Source organism: Ischnura elegans, chromosome 8 (genome assembly GCF_921293095.1).
Source record: "Ischnura elegans chromosome 8, ioIscEleg1.1, whole genome shotgun sequence".
NCBI lineage: Eukaryota > Metazoa > Arthropoda > Insecta > Odonata > Coenagrionidae > Ischnura > Ischnura elegans.
The window spans coordinates 48,510,408-48,528,484 of record NC_060253.1 but is presented as its reverse complement, the minus strand read 5'-3'; the positions used below and the strand labels follow the sequence as shown (position 1 = coordinate 48,528,484).

The window sequence follows — 18,077 nt, the reverse complement described above, 5'->3', positions numbered from 1 at the left end:
CCCATTAATTTCTTGTATTAGGTGCAATGTTCTGGTAGGGTTAACAAGAGTAAATTTCGCCTTATTAAAATGTCTAAAAGTGATTATTTTCTGTAAATTGTATAAACATTTAAGTATTGTGTAACACATTGTAACATTGCTATTTCCATTGTAAATTTTGAAATTAAAATATGTCATTCAAAAAGGAGATACTAGAGTAATTTTAAAGTCACAGGTCATTTAGAAACTGCCCCACTAAATTTACCTGGTAAGAACCTCTCATTAAATATGATGGGGCTAATAGCCATTGCCGTTATCTCTTATTCAAGGACGCAGAAAATTTTAAGCTATTGCAAATGAAAGATGATAAAATATTTGACAGCTTAAACATTAATTCGCACAGAGTGATAATAATTTCAGCTAATAATTAATTTTCAGGCAATATAGTGAAAACCGGGGGATTCCCAAACCCCCTATTTTTGCCTCAGGTCAAGAGAAAATTATTTTAACCATTTAATAAGGTAAAGTTATCGATATTGAAGGTATTTCAAAAACATTTGCCACTTATGCTTGCAATATATGCGCCCGACAGACTTTTGTCCAGCCAGGCCGGCCTTTCCGACCACTGTGCGGCGCGGCAGGGGCAATATTAGGAGATGCGGGAGGGGGCTGCAATGCGAGGGTGCACCCTGGACGTTGTGATCCCGTAACATGGTGAATATTGAGGCCACATTTCATCCGACAGCAAAATATCCATAGACAACACAAATGTACCATGACTCTCTCCGTTCTTTTAAAAAGGTTCAGACATTTTCGCTTAACATGCGGTTAAAACTCCGCTTTGAAGTTAGATCTAAATATTAAACATAATCTCCTGGCATTCTCGCTCTAAATAATTTAGCTAGTAATGTGGATATGTAAATACTTGAATTTTTTGCTAAAAATTAAGCACATGTAGGAGGCAACCCTTATTAAATATCCCTTAAATAATAACGCGGTTTAAGCTAGTTAAAACAGTTGAACAGCATGGCTGCACGGAGGACAACCGCGTACCTACCCCCAAGCCGCCATTATCGGCTAGTGGCGGGAGGTGTTAAGACACCAGCCAGACACTGTGGCAAACGCAGAAAATCAGCTCCGTCGCGGAACCTAACACGGAAAACAACGACAGGTCAATTCTCAGATTATTAACTCATGATCTCATTCCATCGGCGAACCAGCAGTATACAAAATGATGCCGAAGAATACGCTATGACCATAATCATTTACAGCCAGGTACATACGCTTAAGATGAAATTTAAGGGAACAATTTCATGATCGAGCGCAGTTTTCTCGGGTCTACCTGACAAAATACGACGTAAAATTTGTAATTACCAACCAATTTAAATCTTTCGGCTATAGTTTGGATTTATCTTAGGCTAGAATGTACTGTGTTGCTAGTCAATATACAGGAAGAATTGTTAAAAAAGAAAAGATAAGAGATAAAAATTAAAATACAGCCAAAAAATAAAAAGACAAAAAAAAAAATGCTGAAATGGTATAAAATATGTTTAAAAACTTTATTGCTCTTTTAAACAATACTTTTTGTTTTTAGGAGTAGTTAATTAGAGTTTTAGCTTCCAGTCAATTAATCTTGAAGTCTCTATTTCTCACAAACAACACGCTACAAATTGGTGGCATAAGGCAACCGGGACCATATTACACACGCCACACGCCTATCAAGATATCAAACAAGGAGTCTATATACGGGCAGGTAGTGAGTGAAGGTAAGTGGGGAACAAAATAGATGTAAAAAGGGTAGGAGAGGTAGGGAATATGGAGTTCGAAGTCGAAGTTAAGCCCGAATCTCACAATCATTCTTTCGTCCCTTTCAAGTGATAGCTTTAATGATCGCTCGAATGATGGCGGAAAAATGACCGTTACAAAGGATTCGAAAAATTACCGTTTCATGGCTCCATGGATGGGAACCCATTCCTTTTCCATCACTCGGCAGATCCCTTTATCCATCACTGACCCTATCCCTGGAACCGTCTTTTAGCTAATAAGAACGCGTGACCGCTGACAGCGATTGTTACGCCTCCTTTGGCATTCGTTGGAATGACAGCTTTAAATAATGTTAATTACGGAAAAGGTGTTGGAAAAAGACACGACGGGCCGGGTGGTTCAGACTTTTAATTCTCAACTGGAATTAGAAGTCCCCGTCTTCGGACATGTTCAAATGAACGTAAGCACTATAAAATGATCGCGTAGAGTTATATCCTCTCACGGTCTGTGAAGAGCTATAGCTGGAGTGAGTTTCTCAGGAAAGGGGATTCCATTTAAGGAGGCCCAAGAACATGGCGGCATAGCGTTAAGTGTTTCCGTTTCGCGCGCATTTTAATCGGTGGCGCCAGTAGGCAGCGATATATCGTTCAGCTTGACATTCGCCATTAACCGTAATGGAAGCGGTCTTTTTTAGTTGAAAACAGTCTCGCATGCGTTAAATACGCGGCTTATGTGGTTTATTGGACCAATTACGTATTACTAACGTGCATATCGATGACTGATAGCCCGCGAGTGGCGATTTTGAAAACTGATTTTAATGCGCGGAGCGACAATAATTCTAGTGGCTGACTTGAGAATCACCTCGTGAAATAATCGTGGTCTGAGGCGAATGATTGCGCCCGATATTCGGGATTTAGAGGCGAGAGGTTGCTCTCTCTTCTGAGGTACGATTGTCTCTGCCTCCGGGGGCGGAGGCAGAGAGGGGGCGGAGTATGTATTTCGGGAGCTTCATTCACGGCCGCTCACACCACGCGGACCAAAGAAAAATCTGAGAGAGCGCGACCACGTGGTCGGCTCAGCCACAACAGACACGCTTTCTCATTGATAATTGTCGACTCCAGGACAAAAGAGAAATATTAAATTTATCATTACTGCCTTCATAAAGTATCATAAATATTTTACTGTTGTTAATTCATGTAGGTGTTGTTAATTTTCAGTTTTTGCTACCACAAATAACACACTGCTCACACAACACTCACAAATTCGGCCAATAATTGTTGTATTGTTAACTGGCTGTTTGGGATGACCACCATTTACTGGGAGAGCTTTAAACGCGCCTGCAGCGCATCACATGATGGGAAAAATGAATCCAAATAAACAATAATGCGTTTATTCAAACAAGCAGATGAGATAAGAATCTGTACCTAACCTAGATAGTTAGACAGTCCGATTCATTAAAAAAATAGGAGAAGACCCTTAATAAATACTTAATGGCCTAACTATTGTTTTCAGATTTTCCAAGCGATTAGATGCAATGGTGTAACAAGTTGCGTGGTAAATTATACCCTGAAATGATTGATATTACTGGATCTATGACCTACTTGAAGTCTATCTGAGATTAACAGTTATTTTTATCAACAGTAATGCTTATGGTTTCTTTTTGGCAGAATTTAAGTCTCCTCATACCACTTTGATTATGCCTCACAGGCACTACTAGGAAAAAAATACTATTTCAGCTGGCCCTTCACTACAAGAAAACATAACTTTAAACCCCTATTCAAATTCGTAATCTTACGCTGCATATACCATAACATTAAGGATTTCCTCACCGATCAGTCCTTTAAAACTCATTATCAAGAGATGGCCACCTGCTCTGAAATTGACAAATTTTTTGACGCTTTTAGTTCAATCCAGAGTGAACTCTTTCCTCAACAGTCCAAACCAGCCTTCGGATAAAAGCTCTGATGCGTTGAGTCATAACCGTTATAGAATCCATGATTTACTTTAAAAAATAGCAATATTTCTACAAAAAGTACGTCATATTTCTGTTTTCCAGACTAATCCGATGTATTTTAATAAGAGAGCATTTAATATATTCTTGATCCCATTTACCTATGTCCTGCATTCAACATTTTTTGATGTTCGAACGCCGGCAGGTAAAACCGCATATATGCATCACTTAACTAAGGCGATCAAAGGAAAAAAAATGGAGTAGCTATATTTCATCGCCCATTACCTTACCCTTCATCACCCACCGTCCGTACAATCAGTCCCTGACGCAAGTAACAGGCAGAAAAGCATGCGAGACTTATCGGAATTTCATTCAGACGAAATAATAGAAAATGAACACGATGTAAAAGAAAACGTCCGGCAGGTGAAGCGAGATATGAGCGCGTAACATTACGATTCAGGTCCTCGCCCGTATCGCACCCGCACCATGCACAAGAGCGTGGGGAAATGACTCATTAGAAAGAGGTCGCGCGGCGGCTGTCAATGGTCGCTGACCTTGGGGGCCTCCTTTCGACCTCTGAATGACGAGCCGTCACTTGTTGCTTTCCTGCTACATACACTTTCATTCTACACTTTGCCTCGACAGGTAAACGAGGCACGACCGAAATACGATCCTCTACCCGATACAGACGAGGAACTACGTCCACTAACGACGGATAGCCTATCTCTAGCCTAGACAAGAGCGCACACACACGGGCCTCTACGACGGAGGCATGGGCGATGCCTTCCCGTGCAAATGACTCCACGCCTTATTCGCTTCCACTATTATCGCCACATTAGCTAGGTAACAATCGTGGATAACTACCTAGCCTAAATGTTTACTCATACTTGCCATGTAGGAAAATATTGTGTACCATCCTTACACGACATATTTATCGTGAATTGAAAAATAAATCCGAAGTTTCAAAAGAATGACGAAAAGATAATGCAAATATCTTGGTCCACCGCACCGACATTTTCAATATCTACGGTATTACGGAGTTAGTATGCGTTATATAGTTTGTTCTCAAAATTGTGATTTTTAAGCTTCACAGTTCGTAATTATAAAGTGATTATGATAACCCGATTTCCAAAAACTATTTTTCGTGAGGCGGTGGCGTGGCGACGGGAGGCGGAAAAGGAATCAAAAGAACAATAGTATTAATATTACAAAAAACTGTTGACATTCATGTTAACTATTGGATTCTTTCGCTGCAGTTCCCAAATCTAAAGAAAGTTTCTGTTTAGGAGACACACACTGCAGTGGCCACCGTTGTACCCCGAACGCGGTGAGATAAGAGATTTAAAACACCTACAAAAATTTGCGCGAGCATATTAAGTGTAAGGTAAAACTACTTGCAACGGCTACTACCGATATATTGGACGGTAACCAATTATGTACTGAATGCCCAAATTTTCGGCCATGTCAACTAAGTAAGGAAAGAAACACTAGAATGAGAAGCCTCCGATCATCTCTCATAATCCTCATTTGTCGCAGTTCAATGAAAAGTTGAATAAGCTTTCGCGATGTGGAAGGAATCCACAACTATGACGGAAAATAACTTTAGCTACTTGCTCATCCCCGCCAAAGTTGCAAAATTATTTTTCTTTTACCCTTCACCTGCACCAGCCTTGTTATCACACATACGAGATGTACTGCCGGAGACTGGTACCTGAAGATGGGCCAACAGCCGAAACTTGCTGTTGAAATTGAACAGCGGAGGTTATGTAAGTTTCTTCAACTCTAATCATTAATCAACTACATGTTGCATTAAAAGCCATTACCGAAATGTATTAATAATAATAATAGAGTAGGGATAAATAAGGACAAAGACCCTAGTGTTAAATCACCAGTAACACCAATCTATGCACAAGGGAGATTCGACTAAGTAAAACAACGCCACGGCAAAGTAAGCAGTAGGCAACAACCGACTATCCTAGAGGAGTTGCGGTGTTGGTGGTGTCCCATGTTATAAAATAGTGGCGGGAAATAGAGATAGGAATAGGCCACCATGCATTCGAGGATTGAAGGAAAACATCGCGCATCTATGTTTAATGTACCGAAAAGCCACACAGTGTATTGAAACATAGAATGGTTAAAGTCCATTACGTGTCAACGCATAGGAATACACACTAGAAGGCACAACAGCTATACAGATTCCCATAACTAGTTCCAAAAATACTCAGCAGACGCTTAGTTAATTAATTACACCATATCCCGAAATCTATTCGAAATGTAGGAAGGAAAATTGTGATTGTACTACATTATCTACAAGTGCGAATGTGTTTCATGTCACAAGAACTGGTATACTCTGATATCCTTATGGATGGGATTACTTAGGGCGAACAAATGGATTGTTGAGTCAATTAATCTAACTGTAAAAATTATAAAAATAAACAGGGTGCATAAGATCAAAGAGATGTACTTCTAGAGCGTTCCTAAAGTAACCCATGGGCATTTACGTTCCAAAAAGAACGTGTAAAAATGAAGGTGGATCAACAAGGTCGGAACATCGCCCGTTCCGAAGCATGGCCCAACAAGTCTCAAACGTTTTCTATTGGTGAATGAAAAAGAACAGCCAAAGTCAACTAAAACAGTATAAAGAGGAAAAACTAAGAACAAAATATACAAAAAAACTACCGCCAAACACGAAAAATGTATATTAGTGGATATCATTCCCAGAAAATAAGTACGAGTAACTAAAATAAGGAGTGTAAGATTGCAAAAACACTTTAATTTAAAAAAATCGAATCTGGATATTACAACAAAAAGTGAGAGAGAAATAGAGATAGATAGAGTACTGGCTTTCTAGTTAAGGTCACGCGCGGGGCGCGCTTGTCACCTGTAGTTCGCCAAATCTCCACCATCGTCGCCAACGTCGACCCATGACGTCACTCATTCTCACGCCACCTATTGGTCTCCGCCGGTGCTCGGACCAAGGGAAGGGAGCGGATTGGCTGGCTGGTTGGTTGGGATGATCGCGGGTAGGCTGGATAGGTGATTGGCAGGGGGTTTGAGCGCTTTATTGTTTCATTTTTTTATTGGTGCGCTTTAATGGAATGGTGAGGGTAGCTAGGGGTGGAAGGTAGAGGAAAGTCACGACTGACGAAAGCGGAGGGGAGAAAAACATTTGATTATGAATCATTTCACAGTCACCAATATTGCACAGGAGAAACATAACATAAAAAACATCTCCACTGTCTTTTCCTCGGGCGATTTGTGCGCCCCAAATTATGAATGAATGCAACCAAATCACACTGCTACAAAGTAAGTACGAAAAAAGAGTAGTTACTGAAACACATACAAGGAAAAAAAGGAACAAAATTCTCCTCCGGTTAGTTACTCCAAATCTACTGATAAAACCACAAGTTTATGTACGTCAAAAATTAACTACAATACCCCAACGAAAACTACTACGTACTCTCAAATACTTCAAATAATTTGCGTACGAATTATTCAGCGTTTAACGAGTCTCCAAGGTATTTATTTAATTACGGGAGACCTTTGAAGACTCGGCAGCATATCGTTAAAGGAATATTAACAGGACTCTAAAAGGATTGGATAGGAAAGCCACTAGATCTGTTATTGAATACATATGTGCTCAAAATAATACAGCACCCTTGGCTACGATCTACGAGAAAAAGAAAAAGGCACGTTTCTTGATGAAGGGCGAAATATGATAAAAGATGTAGATGAAGCAGAAAACGCTTTCACCGTAGTGCAATGCGGATACTAATTTCCTAAGTGCTGCAGGCATATTCAGTTCGATTTTATATCTTACAATTGGTTGCATCTTGTGCTGAAGACGGCTCGGCTCATCTTCCAACACAAACAAGCGTAGCAACAGTCCTCAAACGGTTTAGAATAGTTTCGAAGTTCAAAGAAAGGTAACTTTGGACCAGCGATATTTACAGGACGCACTAGACCGTAGTTGTGTAGAGGAAACCTATGAACACCTCAGCGCAACAGATAAATTTATGTTGCTTCTACGAATTACTTCAATAGCGATTCGTACGGCTTTCTCCGTCCCCACCTGGCCGTACGTGATGACGCCAACGGTACCTGATGATTCCCAAACTAGGAGCACTTCTGAAATAATTTACTGAGAAAAAAGTTTAATCATTCCTCACTCATTGCGTCTCACACAATCAACGAGTCGAACCATTAATTCAATCGCTGATAGCATTTTATGAAAATAATCTAGAAGAGATTTCTTCATGTCAATAAGTTCCGAGAAGTTTCGCGTCAGCGTTCTGCGAGCTCAGCACCGTCCAATTGACGAGAAACCAAAGATTTGCGCTGACAGCCAGGAAGAGAATAGGGAATGTTCGTACTCGTAAAACAAGGGAGGGAGAACACAGGATATCTGAGTGGGAAAACCTGAGGCGTTATTGGCTACAAGGGCTTGAAATACGAGACAGAATGAACTGGCGACTACTTGAATGGATTTCGGTTCTCAGTGAAGGACTCCACTCCGAAGGAAATGGAAAACGTTACGATGCTTGATGGAGAAATCCTCAAAAACAGTAATTAACCAAGAAAAACTTCGCCAAATTGAGTCATTGTCAACAGTCGGATAAACGTTAAGTTAGTTCTCAGGAAAAAAATAAACTACTTCCATTCAAAAGAGATTTATTACTTTCTTGCACAGTTAATGTCTTCGGCAATTAATAATATAAACACAGCAGTGTGAAATTCTCTGTTTGGAGGAGTGGCAGACAAACTTCGCATTTCAAAACCAATTCTTTAAGTATTTGCTCAAGAAAAATGTGAGTCCAAGTGCTTTCACATGCAAATTTCTGCCGTTTTTACACTTGTGTCCTAAGATGAAATATGGTATCACGACTAACGCTTATGGTAAAGCATGATTTGCACAATTTTTATGACATGCGGAGTCTGCAATCTTGGTATTTTATCTATACTGTTTGTCGCCCTTTTCTAATACAATAACCATGCTATCGGAAAGGCTGGTAGCAAGAGACTGGCTCACATTTATCGGAATAACCTGAGCACACACGACGTGAAGGGCAAAGAACAAATCAACAATAACAATTAAATCTCACAAATATTGGCACCGCTTCCAATGCAATGAAGGTACAAGTGATTCTCAGCATTTTTTACCGTTCACATCACAATCAAATCGCATATAGACGACATGTTTTTTTTAAACCTGAATCGTATGCATAAAAGTTTCATGATTCAACTAGCTGATTCGGAGTAGGTTGTTTTGAATAAATTTTTAGATGATTTGGAATGCGGACAGAGCAAGTGGGAACTTATCTAGCGATTATCTATGCATGTTAGCTCACATTAAAAAAAGTAATATTTTTTTATCGATCACCCACGCCTTCTAGAGGGCGACAGGGTGCAACATCTAGATAATTATCAATTAGGGATTCGAGTTCTCAATAAAGTACTCCAGTGATGGGATAGTAAACAAATTGTGATACGTGGAGTGATTAGAAGACTCACTGATGCGCGCACATTACATGCGTACTAGTTTATTTCCGAGGTTCCGAATATTTTTTAGGTCTGACAATGAGGCACAATAATTGGAACGAGTTTTCCCACGATAATTCGAATACCTGCCTGGAACATCATTGCTACTGCTCCTCTCAGAAAAGCTTATTTGAAATCGGGGAATTATAAAAAGTTACGAGAAGAAAAAAAAATGCCCCAAACTACATATCCGCCGTTCCGAAAACACATCATCACATCCACAACACAATACAAGTTTAATATTTTTTTAACGTCTGAAGAGACATAAATTGGAACAAATTCTCCTTCGATAATACGAGTAATTGGCTTGAACATCAGCACTGCTGTCGCCTTTCAGAATAGCTAATTTGAACACTGGGATTTATTAACAACTATCCCGTGAGCATATAAAATCCCTAATTTACATAGCTGCCAATCCGAAAATACGACAAGGAACATCCACAACGCAATGAAAGTTTATGCCCCAAGTAGTTTCTCTTCTCAAGAAGCCGAGGGGAGGGTGGTTGGGAATTGGCGTGGAATTAATCGTGAGTCGTCAGCGCGTGCATTGGCCCGGGAGTCCGCGGAACCATAACAAATGATCGGAGGGGCGTCCAAGGCCACGGGCAGGGCTGCCACACTGCGGAGAAACACGCCCGCCAACCGCCGCCGACGCCATGGAGAAAGGATTGGCAATTGAAAGCAGAAGATTCGGAGGATCAGAGCGATAGGGGAGCGAGCGATCGAGGTCATTCGACTAGAATTGGAGCCTATTTGGAGGAGGTGACCGACAGCCAAGAACAATTGCGCCAATAGGAAAGGAACAGCGAAAAGAGACCCATCGCCGGGACCTGCCTCCTCTCAACTGGAGACCAGCAGGACCATGGACTTACGCCCCATGGGACGACTGGAGACAGGGGAACTGCATACAGGTGGCCTAATTCCATCCCCTAGAACGCAGATTTCCGTTGCCACTTCGGTCGCATTTTTATCGGTTTTCAAAATCGGTGATGAGCGCAATGGGATGGGACTTTTTCTCCAATATTTTTTCAATATGTTTGTCATTGCGAGTAATAGCATTGAAAAATAATGAATTTCATAGATTGCATCGTCGTCCATATAAATTTCGGTTGATAACACAAATTATACCTCATTTCCCCGTGAAACTCGGATCAATGTGTCCGTCAGCGACACGAGTGGCGACTCTAGTAAACACATTTAAATGCGCGGTGGGTGGCAAAACTTTTAGAGGCCAACTTGAGGATGCTCTTCAGTAATATCCGTGGCTGTAGATATGCACTAAGAAGTTACCTCCACATCGCGCTCTAGATGAGTTCGAGTAATTTCTAAATATACTTCCGACACCGCTGGGACTTGAATTCAGACCCAGAAGCCAACAGTGGACCGCCTATCCAGCACGATCGTGGTCCAATCACGTATGAATATCGCTATTGGGAAGGGGGCTAGTCACGACGCGCCGTTAGTCTGATCAAAGTGAAAGCAACAGCGGAACTGGGAGGACCACGTGTAATAATTGGGTAATATTTTCGGATAGCTACAATGGAAAGCATTCGTGAGGTGAACAAGCGACATTTTGAATGACATCCGAGAACAATAACATCATTATATCATTAATGACAACTCATTGGAATCACATCGGTAAACAATGTGTATCTATTCACAATAATAAGATATCGTCTAAGCACTTAGGCATTGTTTTTTATATGAATCTTCACTAAGTAGCTTTAAGAGGTACCAAAGACGTCTACGACACTATTTCACACATTAAACACCAGGTCTTAATTGGAAAATACACTCTGTGCGTTCCACACTCATAATTCATTACCGACCATGGATTCGACAGGTGTCATTTTCAAGGTTACCTTGAAATTTTCTTTATTTTTATTTTACAATATCGCCGTTCCACAAGGTGGAGTCGGAAACTTAAGACATCGAGTTTCAATCACACGAACCTTCCTAAAGTTCAGTCCTGTCGCGGGGTAATACGCGACTTGATTTCAGACACGTTCTGATCGAAAGCCTGCGAGTCCTCTACCACGCGGTTTTCTTACCAAATGTTTGAGAGGCACATCCCACAGATGGGCAACATTCTGAATGAATCTGAAAATTTCAAGTTGAAAGCGTCGGTTTTATAAGATCACGACTCAAAGGCCGCGAAGGCACGTATACAGACGCTGAACCGGCGCGTCCATAAACTCCACCCAAACAGCCCGTTAATCATGAATTTATCTTGCGTATAGGCTATCTTTGTCGGAGTTAAGTATTTTTTGTGTGAAGGGGAAATTCAAAACTAATAATTTCACAAAAAAAAACAAGAAACAATAGAACACAGTAAAAAGGTTGTAAATTGATGCAATGATTTTTAAAATTTATTTTTATTTTAATATTTTCTAGTGCCAAACCTATTTTTTTCTATATCCTTATACTTTTTTCATTTTTAAATAATTTCCTACCTTTTTCTATTTTTTATTATTTTTCTTTTACATTTTTAAAGTTGAAATCCTAAAATTACTACCTGCCAACCTACAATTGGAAGGACGTTTAGGCGTGTAAGAGAATCATACAAGAGTAACTTGTTGGGGCCGCGCATATGTTTTTGGGAAACTTGGGTCATTAAACAGTATCTTATAAAGGCAAAATACGACTGGCCTAGAGCGACGTTTCCTCTTAATCAACCGCCCACACCCAATCACTCCCACTGAATACAAGGCCAGCATTTGAAAGACTATTTAATAGACCAAATTAGAAAGACAAAATTACTCGTAATACTTGGTCCTGCAGATTCCTTCAAACGATTATCGCTCCATGAACCTTCCTCTACGCCTCGAATTCCTTTGTCCTTCGCGTGAATTCGCTCGCCCGAAACAAATTACAGTTATTTGAAGGCCCAGCGACCTACTCCCACGCATTAGGGATCTGGAAATCGGAAGGGTTGGGCCCCATGATTTTTCACAAACGCCAATTTCCGCGATTATTTCACGCTTCATATTTTTACCCAATAATTTTTGGCGGAATTATCAACGGCTTTCCATGAACTTAAAGTTTTCAGGGGTTAATAAATTGAGTAAAAAGTGTAAAAAAATAACAAATACGTGCGCATTAAGGGGCTCTACAAATATGGTAACACCCATTTCTAAATCTGCGACCTTGATACCAATTATTGAATCCTCAATTCGGACCAGATAACATGAAAAGTTGGAACCAATGATGGATATTACACTTTTTAATCCGTCAACTACAGAAGAATTAAATAATTTCAGCACCACAATAAACGATAAATCAAAATCAAGCCTAAATAATTACAGGTTATCCTAATTATTTTAATAATTAATTATCATTTTAGTAGAGAGGGTCGTACATGTTCCGTTAAAAAGAGTGAAAGGTACAAAGTGAGCGCTTCCCATCTATGTAGCGCGGAAATCAATGGCGAATTGAGAGAGGAGACGCCAAGTCCAGCTCGATGGTAGGGGAGAGGAGACAAGGCGTGAGAGATATCGCACGGTGGTACTTTCTATCTGTCCTCAAATAAAAAAAAAACATTCACAGCAGTGTTGCACCGGTTCAAACGATGGATCCGTTTTTTTCCTGCTTGAATGGTTTCGTTGCAGGGAATATCCGTATTTTCTAGCATTGCGGTTTAGCTATACACGTGTTTCGCCGAAATTTTTACCAACGGTTTGGAGCATTCGTCCAGAGTAAATATCCAAATTTATACGGCGTGTTTTGTTTTCGAAACCGAATAGTTCAACAAGACCATGTTTGGGACGGTTAATGACATCCATGCAAATCCTGATGGCGCATACTTTAGAACTGACTTAATTAGGACAAAACTTGGAATGATATGCACTGATATGCCGAATTCCAATCTGTCGCGTGAACTAAGATGAAATTCTGATTAATTTACACATAAAATACATCACTGACCGGCCACACACCAGGAACTTTAGCTGGAATGTGAAAGACTATTCTCTACAGGCAGAGGTAATGCATGCTCAAATCGTTTATGATTGATTTCAGTAAAGATAAATCGCAAACGCTCATTACTTTATCATAAATACTTCTGAAGAAAACCAAAGACAAGTACTAGGGGAAAAACTAGGGATGGAAGGATGTTTGTAAAAAGAACAACAATAGATTCTGAGCAGATAGAACGACTACAAGGACAATGTGCATAACAGCGGGAACAGGCCAGTGAGATTAAGCATAGAAGAGCTAAGAGCCGTAAATGAGAATCTCGGACCGGGGACTTCAGACGCGGAAATCGAGAAAACCCTTCAGGATACGAAGACAACTGAAGTGTGGACACTATGCTGTCTATGCTTCAGAGGAGTCCGGTTAGAAAAGCCCTTTGGGCTAATACGCAGGTTCTATGAAGATGGAATTTGGCTACAGGATTTCGTGAAGACAAATCTCAATCCACCACCACCGAGGCAGATGGTACTAAGCCGTAAAATGCCGGACTGTATGAAGTTTAGCATAGTATCGCATGTGGCGAAAGACGCACTGCAACTTACGAATAAACAGAGAGGGGAGGGTATATTACTGTTTGGGCAACGGTCCTAGGTTCCCCTCTGATAGAGGAGGGGAAGCTCGAGCACGGCTAAAACGTGAATGATTACTTCTTAGATTTTTAACAACATGTTGATTGACTGATCTGGTAAAAATTAAATGAATATTCGCAATAAAAAGGACTTAGATTGGTGTAATTAGCGACTATGCACGATTAGTCAGCATGCACTTAATCAGTATGCACGAGTTGGGGTGACCGTCGAAGAATCAGGGTGGAAGCAGAGGAAATACAGGAGGCGTTCGAGATATGGGTACGGAGCTGAAATGGTTCGAGACGAGGAGGAACGACGAAAACAAGGACATGATGGAAGAGGAGAGGAAGTATGTAGATGAGGTAAGAAAGACACACAATGCATGGATGGAGCGAATACTCAGCAGGGAGAGGATGAAAATAGTATTTATATACAGTATGGCAAACCTTACTGGGAATTGAGGAGGAAGCCAATTCGAGTGGAGACGGGCCAGGGTGATTTACGAATGCTAACCTACGCAAACCGATGGAATACTCATTATCATCACGTATCAAATTTCACCGGGTTATGTACCCGTTGGTGATCCAGCTGCCGATGAGTATATTACCACCTCTTCAGCGGCGATGAATGCGTACACGTACACGCAAAGTGCGTACGCGGGACAATTTTGACGATGCTAGCGTGAAGGAACCAGTTTAACATTTCCAGTGTTAGTCAAGGAGAATGAGAAAGATAGGCTTCTAGTGTGCGCGAGCAAAATCACACTAAAATTAAGAAGACTACCTAACCGACATCGGAAGTCGGGAACGGCTCTGGTTGGCCCAAAACATGGGGAAATTCAAAGTAACTTTTAGAACGGCTTTTGCACAATTTTATCATTTTTTGATGCATAGCATGCATTTTGTTCATTTTGTATTTTTTTGCAGTTCTTATTTCCATTTTATCATTTTTTTTATTTTCTTTTGAACAATTTTATAGATATGTTTTTTATTTTGCAGTATTTTTTTCTTTTCAAACAACAATATTACAATTCATTACTTCCTGCACTGGCTGACGGCCAATGCCTGGATAAGGAAGTACGTCGATAACAGATAAAAACAATAATAATAATAATGCAAGCAAAGACATGGTGAAGAATTCGATATAAGCGAATAGATATTTCTTTCGGAAGTCTGTAGCTTTTGAAGCGTTTTCCATGATCGGCCGTTTTATAGGCCCTGCACGGGCGCTCTTACCGGATACGGCCGACAGAGCGCGCACGCGATCGCCGATGCAAGTTTGGCAACGGCGGAGCGAGCGTGATTGTTGCCGCCTCTGACCGCGGCAGGCCGGTGCCGCCACCATCGCGCGTGCCGTCTGGTAGGGGGAAGGGGGCAGGTGGCCCTGTCGACGCGTGCCCCTCTAATTCAAGGGGGAGGGGGGTGCAGGGCTGAGGCGTGGGAGGGAATGCATCAGGCAGACACAGCCTCAGACGAGCCACGTGCGTGAGTGAAGCAGATGCACTCTACGATGTGTTCGGAAAACAAGGGGAACTTAAGCTTCCTGAAAATAATATTTATTTATTCGTCTACATTAATGCTGTCGTCTTCAAAATAGTCCCCATTAGATACCATGCCCTTGTGCCAACGCTTCTTTCAATCCTCGAAACAATTCTCAAGCTCGATCTTTGGGATAGCTTTAAACTCTGTCAGCGATTTATTTCAATATTATATTTGCTAATAAAAAGACTGCCCTGTTAGGGTTTCTCTTTTATGAAATAGTTAATGGCCACACGGAGCCGAATATGGAGGCTGGGGCATCGGTACAGTATTACTTTTGGCAAAAAAAAACTCACGAACATGCAAAGAAGGGTAAGCCGAAAATTGCCGAGCTCCTAAAAACGAATCAAACCTTAGCGGACTTAATTACTTATGCTACGAATATTAGAGTATTTCAAATTTTCTCTACCTCTAATGCAAACGATTAATGCTTATACATGTGCGTCACGTTTATTTACGACTGAAAGAGGTAATATTCTCCTACATACCTCAACATTAGGATGGATAAAAAATAAAACAAGGATAAACTACATGCTTTCTTCTTCTTGACACAGAATCTTCAAAAGTAAATTCCTGAGTCAGGGGCGCAGATAGGAATTAAGACTAGAGGGGGTTATCCCCCAAAACCCTAACCTCGCTGCTCCACTGGCATGAGTACCTGATGCAATTTTTTTAGCCAAAGAAGAACAAAAAGCACTTAGCAACATGAATATCAGCAAATTATTATTCCCTCTCCATTGAAACACTACCAGCTGCACATCTACCTCAATTGTAAGGGGAAGGAAATGGAAGTGCTCATAATCGGTAAAAAAAATCCATGTCCTCCGATGGCTATAAAACCAAAATTAAAGAAACGCCATTGGATGAAAAAATAACCAATCCATTTTCCTGTTTCTTCCCATTCTTGAAAATTATTTCGATATTAAACTGTACGAAATTTTTATGCTAACATTTCTTTGTATTCGATACCTCATTCCATTATTTACCATTTGTATATTATAAGAGGACCAAGGATACAAAAACAGTGATTACTTCAAATGATAACAAAGATAACATAAGCTATCATGTTAATAATAAACAAATGCTCTAAATCCCACCAATTCTTTGCAGCAAGAAGACACGCATATCGGGGATTTCCTCTCCTATTGCTAGAGTTCTTTTAAGCACGCGGGAACATTCGATCTACGGGCGCAGCCGGCAGCTGCGAGAGCGGGTGGGTGGAGGGGATGGACGTTAGAAGAGAGGGGAGAGAGCGCTTTCAAATAAAGGAGAGGGGGGTTTGAGGGGCGTTTTTAAAAGGACGGAAGGGATGCAGTGGAGTCGGGAAGACGCGAAACGATGAAAACGGGGACGGCCATCAAAACGACACCAATACATTTTCATTAGACTAGGAGGGAGAGAAAAAATCAAGAGAAGCACGTACGATTTTGCTTCGGCACGGAAATACATATTGCCGGGGGAGAGAAAAGTCTGCCATATATCATATCAAAATATGTTCGAGAAATAGGACATGCCTGTAGGATTCCTCGAATTTCGCGAATAAAAATGTCCTTGGCTTCTTAATATTTGCATATCTTGCACAATTTTTAGTATTCGTGGCAGTATTTGCGATTTTTAGCGCGATTTTTGGATGGTTTTCGTAACTTACCTCCACATTAAAAAAACGCCAAGTAATAATGAGATCGCAAAAACATGCATTCGCGAAACTCGAGGAGCCCTGCCGTAATAGGTTAGTTGATTTGCAAATCAGTCTACTAACTTATGTATTCCTTAACGGATGTTTCTGAATTTTCCTAGTATTTCTAACAGAAAGTTTAGCAAGTTCTAGCCTCAAAGGTAGATTGCCTTCCTGATTAGTTAGCAAGTTTTACCTTTACATGAATGTGGAAGTATAATTTTTCAGTGAACGTAACATTTTTATGGCCGTGTGGTGTGTGTGTGGGTAACCTCTTGCATATTGGTGATTGATCACCCCCTGCCAGACGCCCTGTAGGTGGCTCGCAGGGCATTATGCAGATGTAGATTGGTATTTAGCTCAATCATAAAATCGTGAAACATATAGGCGCTTTAGAGGCCAATTTTTCTTAAGAACAGGCTCAGGGGCGAAACTTTTTTCCTAGATGCTTGATTAAATGATTTTGTCGCAGTGCTACATGCGAGTGATCGCGTGGGATACATGAGGGGTAATTTAGTTGGCACGAGTTTAACGATTCTAATCAAACGCCGTTTTGTAGTACCCTTAAACACTAGTAAATAGAAGGCGAAGTAATCACGAAATCTGTACCCATCGGCTATAAGAGGCTTCCCCCCCGTGGTATTACCTTTGAAGTTAAGTTTCGACTCTGGAAAAAACGTTAACTACATCAAGGTATTATCGTCCCGAAGTTAAATGCTTAACAGCTACTCCGCACGATCCCTACTTATGGACTTTAAGTGCGAAAAAAATGCGATTCGATTTATTACGAAAGAAGAAACATTTTAGTTTTTTTTTAACATTGTAGGAATCTATTTATCAGAATAAGTGGACTGCTTTAACCTTCATTTAACTACGCACGTCAATTAGGTAAGACCACCTTTTTCCAATGTCTTTTCCTATTTCTTACTTATGAATGCGAAATCCTCACACAAAATTTGAGTGTATATGCTATTAAACAGAGGAGAAGATATACTTTTTACGACAAAAGCTTTACGTTTTTTCATCCATAACTGTAGTCACGAAGGGTTTTAGTACTCTTCGGACACTTGCGTACTGATAATACAAGCAAG

The 18,077-nt window shown here is 40.6% G+C and overlaps 1 protein-coding gene across 4 annotated transcripts in view; it reads right to left on the bottom strand.

Moving 5' to 3' along the window:
- LOC124163788 (RNA-binding protein Musashi homolog 2-like) overlaps positions 1–18,077 on the bottom strand; it is a 93,474-nt gene that overhangs the window by 42,450 nt on the left and 32,947 nt on the right. Inside the window, exon 3 of one of the 4 annotated variants that reach the window (XM_046540876.1) lies at positions 6,576–6,835. The exons of the other annotated variants lie outside the window; for them this stretch is intronic. The gene's annotated coding sequence lies outside the window, so the exon portion shown is untranslated. The remainder of the gene's footprint in view (positions 1–6,575; positions 6,836–18,077) is intronic. 4 annotated transcript variants of the gene reach the window in all.